At 34.2% G+C, this 26,430-nt stretch overlaps 1 long non-coding RNA gene and 1 pseudogene across 1 annotated transcript in view; both read right to left on the bottom strand.

The window, feature by feature from the left end:
- Positions 1-8,371: 8,371 nt before the first annotated feature.
- Positions 8,372-11,821, bottom strand: LOC144371204 (uncharacterized; annotated as a pseudogene).
- A 939-nt stretch (positions 11,822-12,760) lies between these two features.
- Positions 12,761-26,430, bottom strand: part of LOC144371332 (uncharacterized) — a 32,120-nt gene continuing 18,450 nt past the window's right edge. Inside the window, exons 2-3 of the long non-coding RNA XR_013431418.1 lie at positions 25,572-25,698; positions 12,761-12,839 (exon numbers count right to left, since the gene is read on the bottom strand). This is a non-coding gene — a long non-coding RNA (uncharacterized LOC144371332). The remainder of the gene's footprint in view (positions 12,840-25,571; positions 25,699-26,430) is intronic.

Genomic DNA, 26,430 nt, shown 5'->3' with positions numbered 1-26,430 from the left:
TCAGCACACAAAAAGCTCAAGTCTCTAGCTTGCTCATCTATAAATCCCATGACAGCCAATTTTTTGAAGCACGAACATTTTTCTTCACTGACTGATGTAATCTCCTAATATCTTCCATTCAATGGAAGAAACTAGTTACCTCACATATAAGAAAACACTCTGAAAAAGAAAGGTAGAAGGGTTAGGCAGAGGACCCCAAATAAAAAGACCTTCAAAATGCTCAAGTTCTGCGAATGAAGCTTACTGATGCAAATCTCCTCGAGATCACAAACTATTGGTTTACCATTGATTTGCAAGCATTTAAAGGGACTTCTAAAATCCCAAGCAGGATCTTTTTTTGTTAAATATCAGTCTAAATTTAATAGGTATAGTTTCTCAGGAAAGTAGCTGAAAGAAAATTTCAAATTCCACTGCTTTAAAAAATGTCTCCATTAAATTAATATTATAGTATATTGTGAAAGTGTTACTTTCTTCCACATTCATGTAATTTTATATAGTAGCCTTCTAACACATGTGCTTCAGCTGCAGAAGCTCTTACACTTGGCTGGTGCACTAAAAATTTGTTGCACTTAAAAGTACAAATGTGATTTACATACATGTGAGTTTATCTATGGTGGTTTCTAATTTTTAAACATATATTAGTGTCAGGTAAAGATAGCTGGTATTTTTGCTCTTATATATCACAAACTCCTTGGCAAATTTTACATACATTAAACCTTGTAAGAAAATTTTAAATTTTGTTCTGATGCTTTCTTAAAGTAAAGTATGGTAAAATTTTGATGGGGTATTATAGAAAATGGTCTTCTTTATAATGACAGATTCATCATCTATAAATAGGGTGTACAATTGAGTCTTTTGTGTGCTTTTCGTATTTTGATTTTCCCCAATCTATGCACATATCCTTTCATAATATGCTTACATATAAAATGCAACACTCATGTGAAATCTACAAAAAAATGTACCTGGTGTTCTATATTTTTTTGTTAAACTAGATGTAATACAATAAAAAAGTATATGGTTTCTATAGTCATTATTTCCCACAATATCATACCTATTTCTTCCTCAATGTACATTCATTTTAACCATGCACTGGGTTTCAAATTCGAAGGAATATAGCTGTATTCTCTTATGTACAAGTTTTATAATTTTAGTTTCTGTTTGTGGTAGGAGTGTATCATGTATGTTTAATAATGAAAAAAAGCTTCTAAAAAGGATACTTAGAGTTTAAACTCTATGTCCTTTTTTTGAGAATGCATTTATTCTGTGTTAGTCAATAATATTTATGTATATTATGATATTTTATTTTTTAATTTTTTTGTGATTTTGGGGATTATGTCCATGGTGTTGTATTAATGAGCTATATTCTCAGCTATTTTTAAAATTTTGTTTTGAGTTGGGGTTTTGCTCAACTTTAGAATTGTGGTGCTCTTGCCATTGCTTTTAAAGAACAGGCTATTTCAGGTGTGCAAAAAATATACTGTATATGTCCCTCTTATTGATGTTAACTTATAAATTCTTTGTTTTCTTTTCTATTTAAATATATTTGTTATTAGTTCTCATATTCAATATTTAGTGTGTGAAAATAAGCTGTTATGTGGTATGAGTGAAGGGTACAATAGCATTATATTATCATATAATATAATTATAATATATTATATGATAATATAATGCTATTGTACCCTTAGATGTCTCAATAAGCTAACATTTTTCTTTAAATGAAGACATTTTTTTTCTTCCATACACTATAACATCTATCAGGTACCACTGCCTAAATAGCAAGAAAGGGTTTTCTCTGGAGTTCTCCACTTATTTATTTTATTATGAGGTCTACACTTAAACATTGAGTCACATCCCCAGCACTTTTTTGTATTTTATTTAGAAAAGTAATCTTGCTGAGTTGCTAAGTGCCATGTTAAGCTTCTGAGACTGGCTTTGAAATCAAGATCCTCCTCCCCATACAAGACAGGCTGACAATTTCCACACAGCCTGAAGCCCTGGTGGTGGCAGAGATATGGTCACAGGCCCTAATAATACCAATCTGGAGAGGAAAAGTGGAGACAATATTTTCTTCTTCTGAAAAGTATACTCTGGTTTTATGAACATCCAGAATATATGGCCTGCCTTTTTTGATGCTTTAAAGTGCTGATTCAGAAGTAAATGAGAAGGTGCAAAGATAGCTCAAATTTGAATCTTGGGTCCAAGCCTAGCTCTACTCCAGACTCTTGTGGGCATGATCTGCTAATGTACCTCTTCTGCAACCCATGTTTGTAACAGTGGCTGAAGGACTGTATGCAACAGGAACAATGCCTGCAGAATTCCCACATTCCAGGTGCAGTGCCCACCTTTTCCTTTCACCTCTGGAAGCCCTTTGTGTTCCCCAGCACAAATATGGGGAAGGTCTAACAGAAACCAGGGCATTTAGTGCCTCCCCATGACCAAGACCAAGTCGTACTGGTTACAGATGTAGTTGCTCTGGCCCTTTTGAGGAGACTGCAATTCTTGTAAGAGTGCCTTGTTTTAATGATATAAAGGAGATGCACATAAACACAGGCACTTTCACAGAGAGCTACAGCTTTCTTTTTTCAATTTTTTTTTTAGAAAGAAAGAGAATATATATATATATATATATATATATATATATATATATAGAGAGAGAGAGAGAGAGAGAGAGAGAGAAAGATTTGAGTGGACAAAACATCTTTATTTTATTTTTATGTGGTGCTGAGGTTCGAACCCCATGCATGCCAGGCAAGTGCATTACCACTTGAGCCACATCCTCAGTCAGAGCTACAGTATTCTATAAGCAGTAGTGAAGAGCCATTTGGGAAGGCTGAAGGTTGGTCAGGAGATTAGGGTGTGAAAGGTTATGGAGAACTGGAAAAGAGACTTTTTTTCTATTTGTACAGAAAGAGAAGATGAGATGGCTTAAGTGGATTTATGTTTAGTTTGTTATTATAATTTCAGTGAGCTTTAGGGGGAATGAGCCATCTCTGGTATTCTGGTACCTGGATATGCTATGATTAGATCAGACAAAAACTGACCTTGGATTTGGGAGCACAATAGGAAGGATATTTGTGGTATGAAAATTATATTAGTTAATTTACACATGAACAACTTTGAAGCTTGCTGACTATCTATAAAAATTAGCTCGCTCCAGAAGGTCATGGCTAGGTGAAGTCATTCATGTTTCGGTGAGGTGGTCCATGCCTATAAATCAAGTGATTCAGGGGACTTAAGCTAGTGGATCTCAAGTTAAAGGTCAGCCTGAGCAATTTAGTGAGACACTGGCTCAAAGTATAATTTAAAAAACAACATCTAGGAATCTTCTTCAGGTATACTTGAACAGCTACAGAATGCTCGTGTATTAAATCCCTAGTACCTTCCTCTCTCCCCAACATACATACACCCACCAACAAACACACACACAGTCAAAAATTTATCCCCTTCATAGTCAGAATAGCCCCATTTTCAAAGAAAGAGAGTCCCAACTGTAAAATGCCTTGGTAAAACAAGTACTTTCTATTTCCAGAGGAAAAAAAAAGAAAATGACTCTGTAGGTGCTTCTAGAGGCTTGTTCTCTGCTCCATCAGGCAAGGGCTTATGTTTGTGATTCTTTTTTAAAAATTTTTTGCTTCACGGACACTATGCAGCCTTTTGCGTGACTGCAGAGAAGGAGGACTCCTTGTTTTAATGAGGCATAAAGCTTGGCCAGCAGAGGAGAGAATTCTGATGCCTGTCAACAGTCTCTCCTGGGTCCTTTGATTCTCAATTTGTCACCACGTGATACCTGCCTGGGACAAGCTTAGGATGTTTGGAAAAAAGATAGAATATTCAGATACAGAAAAGAGGGTAGTTGCCAGGCTTTGAATCTTACTGGAGCTTTTTTTCTCTCTGATGGCACCTTGGAAGAGTAAAGTGAAACACTTCACAAAAAATTCTGGAATGTGCAGGATCAGAAGTAAAATGTTTTTCTTATGGACAGCACGAAAATTTCCCAGGTTACCAGCTCCGGCATGGGGCTGCAGATTCTGATGGCTTGAATATTAATTTTTGTGTGTGTGTGTGTGTGTGCGCGCGCGCGCGCGCGTGCGTGCATGCGTGTGTGCATGAATGCAGGTGAAGTCCTCAGTGACTCACTATTTATTCTTGGAATAGAAGATGTAAAAAGACTACTTCCTCAATGGGGTTATGGCTAAGAAAGGATCTTCCCTGTTGTTCAAGTAGAGTCATCTGGCTTGATATTGACAACTGACCTGGGAGAGGTAAGGTTTGCGAAGGATGGTAGAACTCTTTGACAAAGAGTTAGTAACATCATAATCAGGCCCAAATTAAAAATTCTCCTGCCTGCAGGCTTTAGTTTTCTTCTAATAATATGCTATGTGTCTTCTTCTGCTCCTTCTTTTGTTTTGTTCTTGACTTCCTCACTACTAGAAGACAATCATTTTGCTTAAAGCACTGGGGAGAAAATAATGAATTAGAAAAATATCAGGGTTTCCCCCCCCCCCAGCATATATGGTCTATCCCACTGTTCCTGAGCCTGAGTATGGTTAAACTTAGAGACCAAAAACTTGTTTTTCCTAAGGGGCTTGCCCATCATGATGATGTTTAGTAATCCTATCCCCAACCTTGAAAATAAAAAATGCCTTTAGAAGGCCCAATGTCCACTGCATGTAACCACTGCCATGGCTGACACTACTGAGCAGTGAGGCATGAAGCTAAGTCCACACCTGCAGTAGAGTTTGCATGGATGTCTCTGTGCCTTTTTCTGGTCAGTTTTATTTAGAGTTATGATCTTCCTAAGTTCTTAAGCTTTGCCACATTATTTATATTTGTATGGTTTCTCCCCAGTATGAATCCTCTGGTGTTGAGTAAGGCATAATCTTTTATTAAAAGCTTTGCTACAATTTTTACATTTGTATAGGTTTTCTCCAGTATGAATTCTCTGTTGTTGAATAAGGCATGATTTTTGAGTCTGAATTACTGGAACTTTCAGAGGTTTTGTGCACACCTGTTGTGAGAGTAATTGATCAGAGGCTATCAAATGAATCCCCCATCAATAGAGGCACATCTTAATATTTGGGGATTATCATGGAGGTATTTCTATGACAGTAAAAGTCAATGGAGGTATCTGTGCTTTATAGCACTATGGTGATCACTAAGTAACTATAGCTATTATTATTGTTTTTTTTTTTGTTTAAAAAGATTTTTAAATAAGTCAGTTGTTCAGAATTATGCATTGCAAAACTGAGTCTGACAGACACAAAACCTGAGTCTCTTTGTCTTTTTTTTTTTTTTTTTTTTGTACTTGGGAGCAAACCAAACTGCTCTCTACCACTTAGGCACATCCACAAATCATTATATTTAGATTTAGGATCTTTCTAAGATGCTCAGATTCTTGTGAAAAGCTGAGGCTGGTTTTGAAACTGTGATTTTCCTTCCTCAGCCTCTCTTACTGCTTGGGTAAAAAGTATGTAATACTATGCCCAGCGGAAGACTGAGTATTTCAGAATCCTGAGAGAACCTGAAGTATTGCAGTGGAAGAGATTTTCTCATATTTTATTAATTGTTAAAACATCATTCCCAGGGAAGAAGCACCTTGAAGAGCCAAAGATGGGTCCAGGAAAAGATATAACTTTTTGAGCTTTCACAATGTGGCTTGGGAAAGACCTGCCTTTTCTTGGATGACACAACTGTATTCTTGTGTTACTGGCAGGATGGACTCCTCAGTTCAAATGCCTTTCATTGACACCATTTTTTAATCATTTTTTTTCAAATGTAACAAAACTATCGATTTAACAAGTGTGCAGAAAAAATATATATATATATACACACACACACACACACACACACACACACACACATATTTGTATGTAAGCAAAGCCACACATTGATACAAAGACACACAGTGCTTCCCCTGGTCTTTCTAGTAAATGCTATAGTATGTTTAGGTGTGGGAAAAAGTAGTATGCTTCTTTCTCATTTGTGCAGACTCTCTGGAGGCTCAGAGACTCAAAGTAACGGAAGGAGGCTAAGGGCCCTACAGGTCATAGATAGGCCTCCTGCTGCCTATTCAGTGTGAGTATTCACTCCCACTACATGTGTGGATTTAGCCAAAACATGTGTTGCATTTTGCTGTTCAATATCCTTGTTTTTCAGCCACCTGGTTTCAAACTTGTGAACTCTGCATTTGATGTAGAAAACTAAGATGTATCATGCAGGACATTTTAAAAGCAAGAATCTAATACCTGAAGTGTGATTAAACCATTTTTTGAATGGTTTTTATGAATATGAAATCCTGAGTAGAATTTTTTAATTAACTACAGAGCAAAAGACATTGATCTGTGGGTGCAGTGATGCATGCCTGTCATCCAAGCAGCGCAGGAGTCTGAAGCAGGAGAATCACAAGTTCAAATCCAGCCTTAGTAGTAAAAGTGAGGCCCTAAGCAACTCAGTAAAATTGTGTCTCTAAATACAAAATAGGACTGGGATGTGCCTTAGTGGTTGAGTGTCCTGAATTCAATCCTCAGTGTAGTCTCAAAATAAAATAAAATAAATATGACATTGACAAAGAAAATACTGTCCATCTGAGACTATTGTGAAAACATTGATACGATCATAGACTTAAGGCATAAGATAGTATTATTAATGTGTTGGTTTGGTACAAAAGAGGCCTTTAAATCCAGAGATAGATTTGGAAAAAAAGAAGATGATTTGAAATCAATCAATACAGAGAAACTGAGGAAAGGACAAGTGAACCTGTACAGGTCCACAGAAGTAAAGAGGGCCAAGGATCCAACCATGTTTCCTGCCCACTTCCATGGACTCTTGACTAATGGCCAGTTGGGCAAGTGTTCGGATTTCATGGAGTCAGCACTGTAGAGATATCTCTGAGCAATTTTAATTTTTCTTTTCAGTATGAAGTTTCTGGTGACCAATGAGGTGTGATCTTACAATAAATGACTTTTAAAGTCGATAGATCTGTGAGAATAGTCTCAAGTATGAATGATCTGTTTCAAGTAAAATCACTTGAAGCATACTTAAAACCTTGCCACATTCTTAATATTTACATGGCTCTTATCCAGTATGAATATTTGGTGAACAACAATGATTTTCCTAAAAGAATAGCTTTGCCACATTCTTTGTATTTGTATAGTTTCTCCCCAAGGTGAATTGTCTGGTGTTGAGAAATGTGTGATCTTTGATAAGGAGCATTGCCATATTCTTTACACTTGTATGGCTTTTCCCCAGTATTAATTCTCTGGTGTCAGATAAGATATGATCTTAGATTAAAAGCTTTGCCACATGCTTTGCATTTGTATGGCTTTTTTCCCATATGAAGTTTCTCGTGTTGACTAAGAAGTGACCTTCAATTAAAAGCTTTTCCACATTATTGATATTTGTATGGTTTCGCCCCAGTATGAATTCTCTATTGTTGAGGAAGGCATAACATTTTATTAAAAGCTTTGCCACTTTCTTTACATTTGTATGGCTTTTCTCCAGTATGAATTCTCTGTTGTTGAGTAAGGCATGATTTTTTATTTATAGCTTTGCCACATTCTTTACATTTGTATGGCATTTCTCTAGTATGAAGTCTCTGATGTTGAGAAAGTTGTGATTTTCTGCTGCACCTCTCCCCTGACTCAGGCAATGGCAAGGCCCTACTGAAGTGGATGGCGCAAGGCATCCATCCTCTGGAGGAGCACACTATGTTTCTGGGAATGGGCTGGGGTTTTTTGTATTCCTTTAACAAGTAGAGTTGAAACTTCTCATATGACCCTTAAGTATGAAGGAAAATACATGATTTTCCCAATTAATGCAACTACTTCTAAAGAATAAATCTCTTTTCAATGAATGCAATGATTCACTTGTAGAGCATAAATTGTTAATGTTTAATGAGAAACCTTCTGTAGGAAAAACAGTCAAGGAAGTTTTTGAGAAATTAAATTAAAATCTAGAGAAAAAAATTTAACATTAAGAAGACAGATTGGTGCTTGGTACTGGGCAACTTCTTCTTGTTCCTGTGCACAATACTTTGTGCTCTTACTCTTGATTGATTAAAATTAGTAGCCTCTCGTTTCAAGTTAACTACTTGCCATAACCATGGCACCGGTTCTAGTCCATAAGTCAAGAAATAATAGTCAAGGTATAAGCCAATAATCTGGGACTTTTCTAACTATTATTAAAAGCTAAACAAGCAGAAACAGCTCAAAGCAAAATGCAAACTGAAAGTAAAAATGCTTGCCAATGTATAAGCCAAGATACATTCTTTTTATCTAATTGTAGCTACATAATATTTTGTTTCTTTAAATAATAACTCCTGTTTTGTAACCACAAAATACTGTGAGCCTGCTAAAATGAAAAGTATACATGATTAACTTAAGAAGTAAAGATTGGGATTCAGGACCTTCACTTTTGTCTGTGTTATTTCTCCACCCTCTTTCACCGAATCCTCACCATCTGTTCTTCTCCTGAGACCCCTCCAGGAGATGGACCAAAACGATTTTCGATTAAAAGCTTTGCCACATTCTGTACATGTGTATGGCTTTTTCTCCTGTATGAATTCCCTAGTGTTCAATAAGGTGCCATGTTTGATTAAAAGCTTTGCTACACTCTTTACATTTGTATGGCTTTTCTACTGTATGAAGTCTCTGGTGTGGACTAAGGAGAGATATTCCATTATAAGCTTTGACACATTTTTTATATTTATATGGCTGTTCTCCTGTATGAATACTCTGGTGTTGAGTAAGGTGCGATCTTTGATTAAAAGCTTTGCTACATTCTTTACATTTGTATAGGTTTTATCCTGTATGAAGTCTCCCGTGTTGGGTAAGTTGTGATTTTTTATTAAAAGCTTTGCCACATTTTTTACATTTGTATGGCTTTTCTCCTCTATGAATACTCTGGTGTTGAGTAAGGTGTGATCTTTGATTAAAAGCTTTGCTACACTCTTTACATTTGTATGGATTTTCTCCTGTATGAAGTGTCTGCTGTTGAGTAAGAAGTGATTTTGGATTAAAAGCTTTGCCACATTCTTTACAATTGTATTGCTTTATTCTAGCATGTATGCTCTAGAGTTGAGTAAGGTATGATTTTCAATTAAAAGCTTTGCCATATTCTTTACATTTATATGGCTTTTCTCCTGTATGAATTCTCTGTTGTTGAGTAAGGTGTGATCTTTGATTAAAAGCTTTGCGACATTCTTTACATTTGTATGGTATTTCTCTAGTATGAAGTCTCTGGTTGCCAGTAAGTTGTGATTTTTAATTAAAAGCTTTGCCACATTCTTTACATTTGTATGGCTTTTCTCCAGTATAGATTTTCTGGTATTCTGTAATGTATGATGTTTTATTAAAAGCTTTGACAGTTTCTTTACATTTCCAGATTTTCTATCAAGTATGATTAATATAGTGTTTAAAGACGTTTGAACAACACTTGAAGACATTTTCACATTTTGTAAATTTATAAGGTATATCTCCATTGGAAAGCCTATGGTTTTTTAGTAACAGATGGAATTTGAGTACACTATTTTTCACATTTTTTACTGCTCTGATAAACAATTGAGGAATCTTTAAATGCTTTCACATATTTTTTAAATTTGTAGGGCTTCCCACAAATATTAATTCTCTGGACTTCAGAAATTCTTGTAGTTTTATTAAAAGTGCTTTCACATACCTTATATCTGTAGTTTGTCACTTGATTATGAAAGCTTGGATAAATACATTTTGGGCATGAATTAAAATTTTTTTCACTTTTATCATTGTAAAGCTCTTTGAAATGATCACATGGGTGTTTTCTAGGATTTAAAAAAAAGTAAATTTTAATGACTTTCACAGAATTTACATTGTTTTACACCAACTCTAATATACTGCTAATTACCTAGTGTAGAGATTGTCTACAGGTCCTGAAAGACTTATCATAAATATAGATATCTGAGTATCTACATCTACCTTTAAATTAAACAACAGTAGGTATGTACAAATACCCCCACATTCATTATAATTCCATGCATTGCCACAAGGAGAAACAGTTCATTGCATTATTTTTTGTAAACTAACATCAGACAAATAAAACTAAGAAATTCTTCCTCCTCCTCCTCCTCCTCCTTCTCCTCCTTCTATCGTTTCTAAGAAATATTTGTGGATATTTACAGAATGGTGAATTTCAAATTATTCCAGTGACTAACTGAAGCATGAAATAAACTATATAGAAAATGTTTCACTTTTTAGAGGAAGGGTATAATTACAAAATGCTGTATAAATATTTTGAACAGCACATATGGGTCCTCAAATGTGATTGCCATATGTATTGTTGTCTCTCTCCAGGTTAACCAATGTCCCATATCCCTACAGTTCCACCTTGCCTCCAACACACTATTTTCTAGTTTTAATGTTCAGGGAATCCTGCTGGCACTGGGCCATAATCATGGTGCTTACGTGCCAGAGCATTCTTTATTAAGCCAAAGAGTAAACTGCATGTGCGCTGGGCTGCTCAACTTTCCAGTGAAAATATCTATCACAGAAAGTGTTTTAAAATTTCTTTCTATGTAACAAGATCACTGAAATCAGTTAGAGTATAATTTTGATTTGTTGAAAATATATTTCTGGAGATGCACAGGTGAGTAGTGCTAGAGCCTCAGAAAAATCTAATGGCAACAGGATTTAGTTCACTGGGGACATGTATTGGATCCAGGATGTCTCTGGGTCTCACACTTGGAAAGTTTTTCCCATTCAACTCAAAACCACAGAATGCATAGATCTTTTGGGATATTCACTTGGGAGTCTGGTCAAAATCCCTATTGGTATGAAAGATGAAGCAGTGAATGTCAGATGGAGCTGCTGAAATATATCTATAAATTGTGCATGAAATTAAAAAAAAGCATGGAAATCCATTAGGGAAAAAACTCTGGTATCTGGGAACTCATAGTTGAAATCCAGCTGGTTGGACACTGTCCAGTACATGTTTTTTACTACCTAGTTTTGACTAAATTCAGAATGGCACTGGAGATGGAATAATCCATTGGAGCCACATAGCCACTTATCATCAAAGAGATGGGTGAGACTTGCCAGAATGCCAACCAACCTGTCTAAAGAAAGACTCTTCCTGTTGAAATCTCATTCCTAACTTTGATGTACACTCCCTTAAATAAAGAACAGAAAAATTATCTAGTCATTGTTTTTTAGATCCTATGTGGTATAGAGAATGTACAAAGTGCTTTACCTCTTTTAACATAAGTTATGGTCTTGTCTCATTTTCCTTTCCTATTTATTTCAGATATTCCTTTTTTTTTCAGGTGGCTCATCACTTTCCAAGAAGGATATGACTCAGGTGGGATGTTTGAGGTCCCATGACATGGAATGATTACGTTAACTTATGAGCCATAAATAGATAGGTAACTACACAAAGACTGCTTCAAGTTAAATTAAAATTATAAATAAACATTTACAAGCACCCTTGACTCAAACCATCAAGTTTCAGGGAGAAGGGTTTACAAAAATGGTATTCTGAAACAGTAGACAGAATCATGGAATGACAAAGACATTATAGATCTTTGTTTCGTAAAGGAAATTTTATGGTAAGCCATGCCCCATTCAAAGGTGGTCTTACCTCACCAATGTGGCTGTCTTAATTGTCTTAAAAGTTTTAGAATTAGAAGCTTTAGTCCTTCATTGTTTTTCAGTAGACCCACACTTTCCCTATTGCTTATATTCCAGGCATATTTTCTGCCCCTTAGCATGAGCCCAGAAGAGTGTCAGAACACTTACACTGTTCTCATAAGACCCTCATATCTCCTTTTGGGGTGTGATGCATTCCTGTAAGCCATTTGGGCTTTTGGATTTCTGAAAGACTGTGCTAGAAGTTCCTGAGTCTTTCCTTTGTTTCACCTGCTGTACATGAAAGATGAGCTGTATGCTTATTCGATGTGTTTTAGAAGGACCTAACGGCTACTCTTCTCTTTTATCAATTATTATTGCATTTAAAAAGCAATGCCTACCAAACCTTAATCTTAAACATATTTAATTACTCAATAGTTTTTTTCAACAGAAAGTTCTAGTGAGGCGTATTGGAGCATTTCCATTTCTTCTTAATCTAAGTATTTTTCTTGTCTCTAAGTAGAAACTCTATTCATCTGTTTAAATAATGAGACAATTTGTCTATACTGTCTGGAAAATCACCTCTTTATTACTTCATATAAAAGACAGGTTTGAATATTGCAATTTTGTATTAGTGATCTGTAGACTGTGATCTAATGTGCAATCACATAGAGATTATTAAAAGTTAAAACAAAACTGATTAATAAGCATTTTAAAACTGTTTAGATTTCTTTTCACTAAAATACCCATTTCTATTCTAATTTTATTTGTAAAGCTGAGTAAACTGGTTGAATCACTATTTTCCTTAAGGTATTTTAAAGATTCAACTTTATAATGGCCTGTAAACATTGAATATACATGTAGTTTGATATATGTTTCTGCATTTGAAAATACTGTGCATTGTAAGTAGTTTTACACAAAATACTGAGTAGTAAATATTTTACAATTAATGTACTTAAAAGTTTTAACCAAACAAAAAGTGGCTGGCACAAGTTGAGGAGTCAGTCTTCTGAGATGTTGGTAATAATATAACCTGATGAATTTGCAATTTTCTGTGTAAATAATTTTTCATGATATTTTTCTCTTTATTAAAAATTTTCTGAACTTCCCTCTCTTTTAATTTCTATTTCTTGTTTAAAATTAAGTATTAACTGTCTTGGTATACATACCTGCTCTTTATCAAGTTTTGCAAAAAATGATTTATTTCTTGTTCTTCTGAAAATTCTTGGTTTGGATTAGAAGTCATACCTGAAAAAAATTGAAATAGTAAGTTATTCTACTTACAACACTATGGTGAATATACTCTTCTAATATACAAAACTTTATCAAGGTGGGGAGGGAATAGCCAAAGAACAGTAGGATTCAAGGCCATTAATAGTCAAGAAATATATAGAATTTACTACAATATGCTGAAAAAAGCAGTGAGAACCTTGAAAATCATCTTACCAATTTATAGCACCACAGATGAAGACAACATTCAAACTGAGTGATGTTATTACAACCACAGCTCTTCACTCCAACATATTTAAACTTTATCTGTGACTCAAATGTTGCAGAATATAAATTTATTATTTAGTTATGTTTTTATATTTTTGGAGAGTATTTCTTAGGATTAAACACGGTGGTACTCTATCACTAAAGTACATCCATAGACCTTTCTATGTTTATACTTTTTTTTGAGACAGTTTATTTCAACAATGCTGAAATTTATTTCAAACCGGCTTTCCATTGCCTTACATTCTCAATTATATGGAATTACATTTATATATCATTGCTTGTGACATGTTTTTCTTTTATATTCTAACTTCAAAATATTTTACAAAATGACTATAATGGTCTAGTTTAACAGATTTTAAATAGAAAAATCCCAATGAAAATAATAGCTCACACAAAGAATATAATCAACTCAAGTGAACAAACAATTGAGAGTCGGAAAATTAATGTTGTTAATTATCTAATCAATGCCCAATAAACACTTGAGAGATATTTATTAAACTAAATAAAAATGAAGATAATTTTAAAAATTCACAAAAGAAACCAACAGAAAAATTAGAAATTTTATACTAGAAATGTTCTTTAAAATAAGTCTCAGAATTGGGATACATTTTAAGTTGTAGATTGCTTGCCTCACATGAACAAGGCTAGCCTTGATCTTCAGCACATCCCCTTCTCCCCACCCACACACAAAGTCTCATAAATTAAAAATTTGAGGAAGAAAATATATCAATGTATAAAATTAATCAAAAGAAATAGGTAGTGCTGGACACAGTGTTGTATAACTTTAATTGGAGAATCTCGGAAGGCTAAGACAGGAGGATCACAAGTTCAAAGACAGACTCAGCAGTGGTGAGGCACTAAGCACCTCAGTGAGACTCTGTCTCTAAATAAAATACAAAATAGTGCTGGTGATGTGACTCAATGGTTTAGTGCCCTGAGTTCAGTTCCCTATAAATAAGTAAATAAAAGACAAAAGTTAATCAATTTATAATCAAATATTTCAAACTCTTCAACAAAAATTGATATAAAAAGATATTAAAAGAGAAATTTTATTTACAAAGATATTTTTTTTTTATTAACAGTTGATTTCCTTGCAGAAGACTTCCAGAACGAAATTGGGATACATAGGTAGGAATGTTGAAAGGAAAAGAAAATATGAACCTAGAATGCTTTATCTACCAATACCATTATTTTGAATTTTGAAAATAAACTCCATCTTTCAAGATATGAAAATATTCAAAAATTGCTTTATTTTTTGACCTGCTGTAAAAGAAATAATCAGTTGAATATTTCCAATAAAATAAATCTACACAACAGAAATCATATAAACTTTGAAAGCTTTTATGGAAAAGAAAAATACATACAAATATGTATATTTTACTATACCTTCATTGTTGTACATAAAACATTTCATTCTACTATTTTATGTGGAAAACTAAAGCATACAAATTATCATAAATCTTTGTTAATTAGTATAAATTAGAAAAGCAGGTGTGACGTCAATAACAAATCATGGAAACATATGTAAACACTGATTGTTTTAGGAAACCAAAATTAATTCAGATTAAAATGTAGTGCAAACTAAGTACTTTATTTTTTTCATTATTTTTTCTTTAGTTATACATGACAATAGAATGTATCAACATATATCATACATTTATAAAATATAACAACCTATTCTTTTGGTAAAGTATGTGGAATTAAATTAGTTGTATATTCATTTAAGAATATAAGAATGTTATTTCCAATTTATTCTACTGTTTTTAAGCACTTAAATAATTCCAATGTAATGAAAAAATCAACATCAAAGAAAAAAAAGTAGAAAAAAATACCACCGTAAAAATGTATGAACTACAAATTAAGGCATATTTTAAAAGTAAAAAAAATATAAGAAATTAACAATACTTGAAAATTGTAGAAATATGTGTTTTTTTCTCATCAGTAATTTAAGTATCAATAAACTATTTTGAAAAAAAAAACTAATTAAAACACAATATGACTAACAAGATTAAACCTAAAAATATGATAACTATGTTAGATGTAAATCTACAAAAGATATAAGGTCACAAAAAGTCTAAAAACAAAAGGATAAAACAAATATTACATTCAAAATTATTGAAAATATTTATATAAATAAGAGACAAAGTAGAATATGATATAAAGATAAATATGATAAATCCCTAGAATCAAACATAGTGAATATGTTTGTAACTCAAATAATGTTTTTCATATACAGAAAGAAAACACAGACAAAATTCAACATCATAGAAAGCAACAAAGTAATAATAGGAGACATTAATCCACAATTAATTCAAAGAATAAAAAATAGCATTGCATTGTTACCCTAGGGGAAAAAAAAAACCTTCAAAAAAACATTAAAGGAAATATTCTCGATAGTCTATGGAATATTATTCCAAAAATATCAGATTATAAGCACAAATGTAAACAGATATTACAATAATGATGTTGCATTTTAACATAACATAATATTATATAAAGATAAATATGGCAAATTCCTAGAAACAATCATAGTGAATATATTTGTAACTCAAATAATGTTTTTCATATACAGAAAGAAAAAACAGACAAAATTGAACATCATAGAGAGCAACAAAGTAATAATACGAGACATCTATCCACAATTAATGCAAAGAAGAAAAAATAGCATTGCATAGTTAACTTCCGGGAAAGAAAAAAACTTTCAAAAAAAACTTTAGGGATTCCAACATGGCGGCGGGCGCAGAGAGATCAAGCCTCTGACCTCTTCAGCTGTGCAGTAATAGGGAGTCATAAACAACCTAAATTGTGTTTGCTCAGGATCACTAGGCAATGCTGAGTTTATGTGGATCTGGGGCAAACAGTCTGGGCCTCTCAGAACACACACTGAGCCTGGATAGGCTGAATTCAAGCTCCTGTTCACCTGCTTCCCACAAACAGCTGTGACTCAGCACCTATCATTCTGGCTGAAACAACTGGTAAGCCCCTCTGATCTCAGGAAGGTAAATGCCTACCGAGCATTCATAGGTAGTGGCCACAGGTTTCAAACGGAGCTTGAGAGGGACAGTAAGGACCCACCCGTTGCATTGGTCACTCGCCAAAGGAAATGAACTGTCGCCATTTGCAAGAGATACCACCATGGCAGAGAACTGACGTCATCAGACTGTGGCAGAGGAGATAACTTCATTGAAACCTGTGGCTACAGGTGTGTAATTTCCTAGTCTTCCCTCTCCACACATCATGGAAACCTTAAGGGCCCCTCCCAGACAGAGGGAATCAGACGTGGTGCAGGACCCGCAGTGCAAAACTACCGCTCCCACCAGAGCTGAAAGCTGAGGTCTCTTGCACCAGCTACTGGGGGCGTGGCTACCGGAAAGAAAGTAAAATTCGCTGAGGATTCTCAGCCCCAAGCTCTACAAACTTAGGGCCTGAGGGAAAGGCAAACTTGGAGAGTGTGCCCAATCGTCCATGAAAACAGGGCTCCCGGGAGCAGCAGACCTGGCGTGTAGCCAGTATTGTGGTGAGCGGCACCCGTGAGAGGGGCCTGGCTAGAGGAAAAGTGGGGGAGTGACTAGACACAAGAGGAGGCCCTAGGCACTCAGGATTGGAGACTCGCCAAAGTCTGGGAGGAGGAACTGCTACACAGTGATTGGTTCCCGCCTATTGACAGGAGAAAATTGGCCTAGTGGGCACAGCGCCATCTACTGGAAGAGAAGTTAATCAAACTCCAAGACTGAATTTATGAGTCTTTTTTTTTCTTTTCTCTTTTTTTTGGATTTGGTTTTTTCATTCATTTTCATTTTTCTTTCTTGTTGTTTTTTTAATTTTTTTTACAATTTTTTTTTAATTTTTTTCTTCTAATTTTAATTTTAATTTTTTTTATTATTATTTTTTTTTAATTTTTTTTCTTTTTTATTTTCTATTTTTTTCTTCTTTTGTCTTTTCACTTCTTTTCAATTTTCTTATTCCCCCATCCTTGAATTCTACCTGTTTACTCTCATTCTCTTTAATGACTTCTTCCCTTCCCTGCTAATACCTTTCCTCCCAAGAATCAAATAAATTTATAGGAGTAAACAGTAACTCAGCAGTCAGACAGAACAAGAAGTAACATGAGCAGCTTGAAAAAGCAAGGAAGAAAAGGAGTACAAAAAATGCAGGATAGCCTAAATATTCAGGAGGACCTAGAGTCATCAGAAAAATGGTCATATAAAGAACTCCAGGAACACCTTAGACAGATGAAATGGAACCTTAAAGAGGATACAAGACAGCAAATTCAAGCAGTGAAAGAACACATTGAGAATAAATTACATAAACAGATAAAAGAAGAAGTTAAGCATGTTTATCAGGAGGTAGAGATTATAAAAAATGATTAAACAATAATTCTAGAAATGAAGAAAACGATAAACCAAATTAAAAACTCAATTGAGAGTATCACTAACAGAGTGGACCAAATAGAAGCCAGAACGTTAGATAATGAAGACAAAATATATCATCTTGAAAAGAGTCTAGCCAACTCAGAAAGGCTGGTAAAAAATCACGAAAAAAAACATCCAAGAGTTATGAGATAACATAAAAAAACCAAACTTACGAGTCATCGGGATAGAAGAAGGTACAGAGATTCAAACCAAGGGAATGAGTAACCTGCTGAATGAAATAATTACAGAAAACTTTCTAGAAATAAAAAAGGAAACAGATATACAAATTGAAGATGCATACAGGACACCGAGCACACAAAATCACAGTAGATCAATGTCAAGGCACATTGTTATTAAGATATCCAATATACAGAACAAAGAGAAAATATTAAAAGCTACAAGGAAAAAGAGACAGATTACATTCAGAAGTAAACCAATAAGGGTAACAACGGATTTTTCATCACAGACGCTGAAAGCAAGAAGGTCATGGAACAATATATTTCAAACACTGAAAGACAATGGATGCCAAGCAAGAATTCTGTATCCAGCAAAATTAAGCTTCAGGTATGACAACGAAATAAAAATCTTTCATGATAAACAAAAGTTAAAAAAATTTGCAGCCAGAAAACCAGCATTGCAAAGCATTTTGAGCAAAACACTACACGAGGAAGAAATGAAAAACAATAACCAAAACCATCAGTGGGAAGTGCCTCGGTAATGACAAAGGACAAGGGGAAAGATAATCATGAAGGAACAAACTAAATTTTTTAGAAAAAAAGATAAATAATCAAGCATGGCTGGAAGTACAAACCATATATCAATAGTAACTCTGAATGTTAATGGCTTAAACTCTCCAATAAAGCTACATAAGCTGGTATCATGGATTAAAAAACAAATCCAACAATATGCTGCCTCCAGGAGACACATCTGATTGGAAAAGACATACACAGGCTGAAGGTGAAAGGATGGGAAAAAATATACCACGCACATGGTCCTCGTAAGCAAGCAGAGGTGGCCATCCTCATATCGAATAAAATCGACTTCAAGACTAAGTTAATCAAAAGGGATAAAGAAGGACATTATATACTGTTAAAAGGAACATTTAACCATCAAGACATAACAATTATCAATATTTATGCACCAAATAATGGTTCTGCGACATTCATAAAACAAATTCTCCTCATGTTCAAGAATCAAATAGACCACAATACAATAATTATGGGTGACTTCAACACACCTCTCTCACCATTGGACAGATCCTCTAAGCAAAAGATGAATAAAGAAACTATAGAACTCAATACCACAATCAATAACCTAGTCTTAACTGACATATATAGAATATATCAACCATCATCAAATAGATATACTTTTTTCTCAGCAGCACATGGATCCTTCTCAAAAATAGACCATATATTAGGCCATACAGCAACCCTCAGTAAATATAAAGGGGTGGAGATAATACCATGCATTTTATCTGATCATAATGCAATGAAAATGGAAATCAATAATAAAAGAAGGAAGGTAAAATCCTACATCACATGGAAAATGAATAATATGTTACTAAATGATCAATGGGTTACAGAAGACATAAAGGAGGAAATAAAAAAATTCTTAGAGATAAATGAAAATACAGACACAACATATCGGAATCTATGAGACACAATGAAAGCAGTTTTAAGAGGAAATTTAATTGCCTGTTGGTCATTCCTCAAAAAAAGAAAAAAAACAACAAATAAATGAGTTCACACTTCATCTCAAAGCCCTAGACAAGGAAGAGCAAAACAACAGCAAATGTAGCAGAAGGCAAGAAATAATTAAAATCAAAGTGGAAATCAACAAAATTGAAAAAGAAACTGTTGAAAAAATTAACAAAACTAAAAGTTGATTCTTTGAAAAAATAAATAAGATTGACAGACCTTTAGCCGTGCTAACGAAGAGAAGAAGAGAGAGAAGTCAAATTATTAACCTACGGGATGAAAAAGGCAATATTACAACAGATGCTACAGAAATACAGAAGACAATTAGAAATTATTTTGAAAACCTATATTCTAAGAAAATAGAAGATAGTGAAGACATCGATAAATTTCATAAGTCATATGATTTGCCCAGACTGAGTCAGGAGGATACACACAATTTGAACAGACCAATATCAATGGATAAAATTGAAGAAGCCATCAAAAGACTACAAACAAAGAAAAGCCCAGGACCAGATGGGTATACAGTGGAGTTTTAAAAAACTTTTAAAGAAGAATTAATACCAATACTTTTCAAGTTATTTCAGGAAATAGAAAAAGAGGGAGCTCTTCCAAATTCATTCTATGAGGCCAACATCACCCTGATTCTGAAACCAGACAAAGACACCTCAAAGAAAGAAAACTACAGACCAATATCTCTAATGAACCTAGATGTAAAAGTCCTCAATAAAATTCTGGTGAATCAAATACAAAAACACATCAAAAAAATTGTGCACCATGATCAAGTAGGATTTATCCCTGGAATGCAACATATGGAAATCAATAAATGTTATTCACCACATCAATAGACTTAAAGATAAGAATCATATGATCATCTCAATAGACGCAGAGAAAGCATTCGAGAAAGTACAGCATCCCTTTATGTTCAAAACACTTGAAAAACTAGGGATAACAGGAACTTACCTTGACACTGTAAAAGCTATCTATGCTAAGCCTCAGGCTAGCATCATTCTGAATGGACAAAAGTTGAAGGCATTCCCTCTAAAATCTGGAAAAAGACAGGGATGCCCTCTACGACAACTTCTATTAAATATAGTTCTCGAAACACTGGCCAGAGCAATTAGACAGATGAAAGAAATTAAAGGCATAAAAATAGGAAAAGAAAAACTTAAATTATCACTATTTGCAGGTGTCATGATTCTATACCTATAAGACCCAAAAGGGTCTACAAAGAAACTACTAGAACTAATAAATGAATTCAGCAAAGTGGCAGGATGTTAAATCAACATGCATAAATCAAAGGCATTTCTGTATATCAGCGACAAAACTTCTGAAACGTAAATGAGGAAAAACACTCCATTCACAATAACCTCCAAAAAAATAAAATATTTGGGATTCAACCTAACAAAAGAGGTGAAAGATTTATACAATGAAAACTACATAACCCTAAAGAGAGAAGAAGAAGAAGATCTTAGAAGATGAAAAAATATACCCTGTTCATGGATAGGCAGAACTAACATTATCAAAATGGCGATATTACCAAAAGTTCTCTATAGGTTTAATGCAATGCCAATCAAAATCCCAATGGCATTTCTTGTAGAAATACATAAAGCAATCATGAAATTTTTTTGGAAAAATAAAAGACCCAGAATAGCAAAAGCAATTCTAAGCAGGAAGTGTGAATCAGGCAGTATAGCGATACTAGATTTCAAACTAAATTACTGAGCAATAGTGACAAAAACAGCATGGTACTGGTACCAAAACAGGCGGGTGGACCAATGGTATAGAATAGAGGACACAGAGACTAATCCACAAAGTTACAACTATCTTATATTTGATAAAGGGGCTAAAAGCATGCAATGGAGGAAGGATATCATCTTCAACAAATGGTGTTGGGAAAACTGGAAATCCATATGCAACAAAATGAAACTGAATCCCTTTCTCTCGCCATGAACAAAAGTTAACTCAAAATGGATCAAGCAGCTTGATATCAAATCAGAGACTCTGCATCTGATTAAAGAAAAAGTTGGCTCCGTTCTACATATTGTGTGGTCGGGCTCCAAATTCTTTAATAAGACACCCATAGCACAAGAGTTAATAACAAGAATCAACAAATGGGACTTACTTAAACTAAAAAGTTTTTTTGTCAGCAAGAGAAACAATAAGAGAGGTAAATAGGGAGCCTAATCCTGGGAACAAATTTTTAATCCTCACACTTCAGATAGTACCCTAATATCCAGAGTAAACAAAGAACTCAAAAAATTAGACAATAAGATAACAAATAACCCAATCAACAAATGGGCCAAGGACCTGAACAGACACTTCTCAGAGGAGGATATACAATCAATCAACAAGTACATGAAAAAATGCTCACCATCTCTAGCAGTCAGAGAACTGCAAATCAAAACTACCCTAAGATACCATTTCACTCCAGTAATATTGGCAGCCACTATGAAGTCAAACAACAACAAGTGCTGGCGAGGATGTGGAGAAAAGGGTACAGTTGTGGATTGCTGGTGGGACTCCAAATTGGTGTGGCCAATTTGGAAAGCAGTTTGGAGATTCCTGGAAAAGCTGGGAATGGAACCACCATTTGACCCTGCTATTGCCCTTTTTGGACTATTCTGTGAAGACCTTAAAAGAGCATGCTACAGGGATACTGCCACATCGGTGTTCATAGCAGCACAATTCACAATAGCTAGACTGTGGAACCAACCCAGATGCCCTTAAATAGATGAATGGATAAAAAAAATGTGGCATTTATACACTATGGAATATTACACAGCACTAAAAAATGACAAAATCATGGAATTTGCAGGGAAATGGATGGCACTAGAGCAGATTATGCTTAGTGAAGCTAGTCAATCCCTAAAAAACAAATACCAAATGTCTTCTTTGATATAATGAGAGCAACGATGAACAGAGTAGGGAGGAAGAGCAGGAATATAAAAGAGTAACTTTAAAGAGAGACATAAGATGGGAGGGAAAGGGAGAGAAAAGGGAAATTGCATGGAAATGAAGGGAGACCCTCATTGCTATACAAAATTACATATAAGAGGTTGTGAGGAGAATGGGAAAATAAACAAGGAGAGAAAAGAATTACAGTAGATGGGGTAGAGAGAGAAGATGGGAGGGGAGGGGAGGGGGGATAGTAGGGGATAGGAAAGGTAGCAGAATACAACAGTTACTAATAGGGCATTATGTAAAAATGTGGATGTGTAACCGATGTGATTCTGCAATCTGCATTTGGGGTAAAAATTGGGAGTTCATAACCCACTTCAATCCAATGTATGAAATATGATATGTCAAGAGCTTTGTAATGTGGTGAACAACCAATAAAAAAAATAAAATAAAAAAAATTTAAAGGATATATTCTCTATAGTCAATGGAATATTATTCCAAAAATATCAGTTTATAAGCACAAAACAAATGTTAACACATATTACAATACTGACATTGCATTCTAACATAACATAATAAGTTGGAAATCAAAAGAAAAAGTGATATTTAAAATTCATGAATATGAGTTTAAAGCCAAATTCAGCAAATAATCAAGGCCCATAAGCAACTTATCTAGGCATTGTAACAAAAAGAAATATAAAAAACAGCTGCCAGCCAGGTGTGATAACACACACTTGTAATTCAAGCAGCTTGGGAGTCTGAGACAGTAGGATTGTGAGTTCAAATCCAGCCTCATCAAAAGCAAGGTGCTAAGCAACTGAAGGAGACCATGTTTCTAAATTAAATACAAAATGGGGCTTGGGATGTAGCTCAGTGGGCAAGTGACCCTAAGGTCAATCCCCAGTACCCTTCACAAAAAAGGGGTGTAGATGTGGCTCAGAGGTTAAACACATCTGCTACAGAAAAAAAAGCCTATAGCACCCAAAGTAATCTTTGAGGTCCATGTAACACCAATCAAAAAAATCAACATTATTTTTGCCTGTAGAAAATAAGTTATTTGAACAATTCTAGGGAATATACTGGGTGCATACATAACTACACATATTAATTAAAAAATGCTTTCTTATATAAATATAATAAAAGTTACAATATTTTAACATTTATGCTAACTTGAGGTTAAATAAGGAAGGCATGAGTGATAAAACTAAAAGCATGTCAATTAGCCATCAACGTGATTATCAAATCAAAATATATTTCCAGATGTATTCTCATTAAAACAACATTCAATAGAGATCAATGTGACAAGCAAAACAACTTACAATTAACATGACTACATGAAGGCAATTTGGAATAGAATATGAAGTTTTAAAACTTTACAAAGATAAGAAATTATATAATATCTACAATGATCAACTTTTAAGATAGTATATTAAGTGAAATAGTAATTTACATACACAAAAAAATACCAGGTAATTTTATGTATGAAAGATATCTACTGTAGCCAAATATAGAGACCAAAAATAAGGGCATCATGGATGAAAAGGTGAGAAAAAGGAGCACTTGTTTGGAGGAAAAATGAACTTAGTTTATATGTGATACATAATTTCTAGAAAAAAAATCTTAAAAAACAATTTAAATGAGGACTACTGACCAGTAAATTCAAAATATATAAGACTGTAAGTTCAGGAAAGTTACACAGTTACAGTTTTGATCACAATTAAAAATCTGACAAATACATGAAAGATAAACAAAATTGGAAACATCTCTATAGTACCTTTAAAATGATAAATTCTTACTCCTAGACAAAAGAACAGATTCATATATAGAGACATAATGAATATGCCATTAAGTCTAGCTACTTGGAAGAAAGGCTGAGGCATGGAAATAAAATTTCATCATCAGCCACTTAACAAGAGTGTCTATGGTAAACTAAAAGTCTAAAAGGGGTGATGATGTAGCTCAATATTACAAGAACCTCTGAGTTCAATCTGCAGTACGAGTGTGTGTGTGTGCGCGCGCGCGTGCGCACGCGTGGGCATGCAGGTAGACACATTATATGATTAAGCACAAGAACTGAGTATAAACAATCAAGGTACTATATAAAAATCATATATAAAAAGGAGTAATATTTATACATGTAAGTAAAAGCATAGAAAACTTGATTGAAAATTGGCCCATGGTTCATGTGCAGTTTAATTTCAACTAATGTTTTCCTAAAGTGACAAATCATAATTTCTACTCAATTATAACATACAGATATAGAAATAAAAACAATATCACTGAAGTGAGAAAACCTAATGAACAACACTGAAGCTCTCTATAGAGTGAAATAAAAAAAAAATTAAAAAACCCACAATAATTAGAAAAATGTAACCAACAAAATTCTGGACACTTGTATTACAATAGAAATATTTCTTTTAACTTTTTTTGTAGTGATAGGTGGACAGAATGCATTCATTATATCTATTGCTTTTTATGTAGTGCTAAGGATCAAACATAGTACTTCACATATGTGAGGAAAGCCCTCTGCGAATAAACTACAGCCCCAGCTCTGAAAATTCTTCTTTAAACCATTGATCAGCAATACTTACATAATCACTAGAATCAGGTATTGTGAAATATTGCTATTGATTACATGGAGGAAAAATTTCACAGAATATCCAATATAAGCATTCATATAAAGCTCTGATGAGAAAATTTTAAATGAATAAATATTTAAATTATATTAAAGAATCTCTCATATAATAGTAATATATTACAATGGTTTTACATAGAAATACTTGGAAATGAGAGAAATTTCTAGGGATCCCCAAAATACCAATAAATGTCAGGTTGTAAGTATCCTCACAGGCATTGTGGAATACTCTGTAGGGATTCTGATTGTGGAAATATAGAGAGAAGCATTCCTCTAGCGAGGAAACTCCCAGGGGTAACAGGCACTCTGTTTCCCACCCTTAGAATGCCCTGCAATTTCCCCAGGAACTATTAAAATAATAAAATACATGTGTAAATGTCAAGCTGCTATGGCAATTCCCTGCTTGAAAAGGCTCTGTAACAAAGTCTTATCAGCCTAAAACAAGATCTCTGGCACACAGCTCCTGGGAATTAAGGAACTCTCTTTATAGATAAGCACGAGGTTTCACTGAGCTTAAACCTGTCCACATAACAGTAAGTTTATACAATGGAATTTTTTGAGAGCTACACAAGACTCCTAACATTAGGAGTTAGTATGTAACTGAGGAATAAGCTGCATAATGTTGCTAAGTTTCTAACCTGCCTAGAAATAAAGTGAACAATATATAGAAGTGATGCCAATGACCTAAATTAACCGATTGATATAAATAAAGCTTGGCAGCTTGGACTCCCTGTCACTATGACACCTTTCCTGCCTCTTGTCTCTGGCAGAAGGTACTCTATAAATTAAAAAATTAAATATTGGTTTTTAATTAGAAGTTCTGAATGAAATTTAGGCTCACCAATAAAGAGTAGGTTTCTACAGATCTCTAACATCACATCTTCATATAAAGTCTGCTGAGAAGCGTCCAGGCATTTCCATTCCTCTTCTGAGAAATCAATGACCACATCCCTTAATGTCAATGGCTCCTGAAATAAAAATGAGTAAATACATATCACATAAATCATATGATTAATGACATAGTATTTAATTTCATACAATTTTAATGAGAGTTAAAAGAGGTGGCTTTCACATAAGGTAGTGAGGTCAACCATTCAATAAGATACATTTTTGTGGTGCTGGGGATTGTACCCAAGGCCTTGTGCATGAAAGGCAAGCAATCTACCAACTGAGCTATATAACCAGCATCAATAATTCATTATAAGCAGTAAAATTGGTGGATCATTTTGGTATAATGAAACCCAGGGAGCAGCACATGTGAAACAAAACACTGAAGCAATAAAGTGGGAAAATATCCAACATAATTCCAAAGGATAAATCATAGTTGCAATTAGTTATTGAATATCCAAACGAAGCACAACCAAACAAAGCAATGATACTTGAGACATGCATAGCAAAATTATAAGTAATAACTATACTCATACAACAGTGGTCATCGCAGTGTGTAGAAGACATAAGAGATCACTAAGGACACACCAAACTTTCAACAGTCCACATATTTATTTGAATGGTTATCTCCAAAGTTGTCTATCTTCTCATTATTTAAATATACCATAAATCTATACTCTATTTAAAAAATTACTTTTACTTCTGCAGACCACAACATCAAAATTCACTTCTAAAACAAAAGAATAAAATTTTTAACTATCAAACTATTACAAAACTCTTAGGTACTTGGGTCAAATTACATGGCACAAAAT

Source organism: Ictidomys tridecemlineatus, chromosome 16 (assembly GCF_052094955.1).
Source record: "Ictidomys tridecemlineatus isolate mIctTri1 chromosome 16, mIctTri1.hap1, whole genome shotgun sequence".
Classification (NCBI taxonomy): Eukaryota; Metazoa; Chordata; class Mammalia; order Rodentia; family Sciuridae; genus Ictidomys; species Ictidomys tridecemlineatus.
The sequence above is the reverse complement of the archived record's forward strand: the minus strand, read 5'-3'. Positions and strand labels throughout refer to the sequence as shown.